The following is a 484-nucleotide window of genomic DNA, read 5'->3' as shown; positions in this document are numbered from 1 at the left end:
TTTTTTTTTTTTTTTTTTTTTTTTTTTTTTTTTTTTTTTTAAGATCTAGCTCATATTTTCTCTGCAATATAACTATACCTTTATGATATCAAGCAACCTCCAAGAAATATTTGAGCTTTCCTAGATCTGACCTAAAATTTTTGGGCCAAGTTATTCTTCAACAACTTCAATTTCAGTTCATCATTTCTTGAAAGGATGATAGCATCTTGTACTATTAGGAGGGCATCTCTCTTTATGATCTAATTGACAATAAGGATACCCAACACTGATAACGAAAGTTGCAAATATATCAAAGGAACTTTTTAAGTTAGCATGCCTTCTAGGATCAATTTTCTTTTTACATTCGAGTGGAATATCCTTTATTTAGCTAGGTGATTTAGCACCCCCCCCCCCCCCCCCCCCCCCCCCCCCCCCCCCCCCCCCCCCCCCCCCCCCCCCCCCCCCCCCCCCCCCCCCCCCCCCCCCCCCCCCCCCCCCCCCCCCC

General features: G+C 44.2%; 1 protein-coding gene across 1 annotated transcript in view; it reads left to right on the top strand.

Moving 5' to 3' along the window:
* The window catches only part of LOC111438054, an 82389-nt gene that overhangs the window by 54113 nt on the left and 27792 nt on the right, over positions 1-484 (top strand). The window lies entirely within an intron of this gene.

Source organism: Cucurbita moschata, unplaced genomic scaffold, assembly GCF_002738365.1.
Source record: "Cucurbita moschata cultivar Rifu unplaced genomic scaffold, Cmos_1.0 Cmo_Scf00070, whole genome shotgun sequence".
NCBI lineage: Eukaryota > Viridiplantae > Streptophyta > Magnoliopsida > Cucurbitales > Cucurbitaceae > Cucurbita > Cucurbita moschata.
This window is presented reverse-complemented; position numbering and strand designations above follow the sequence as displayed.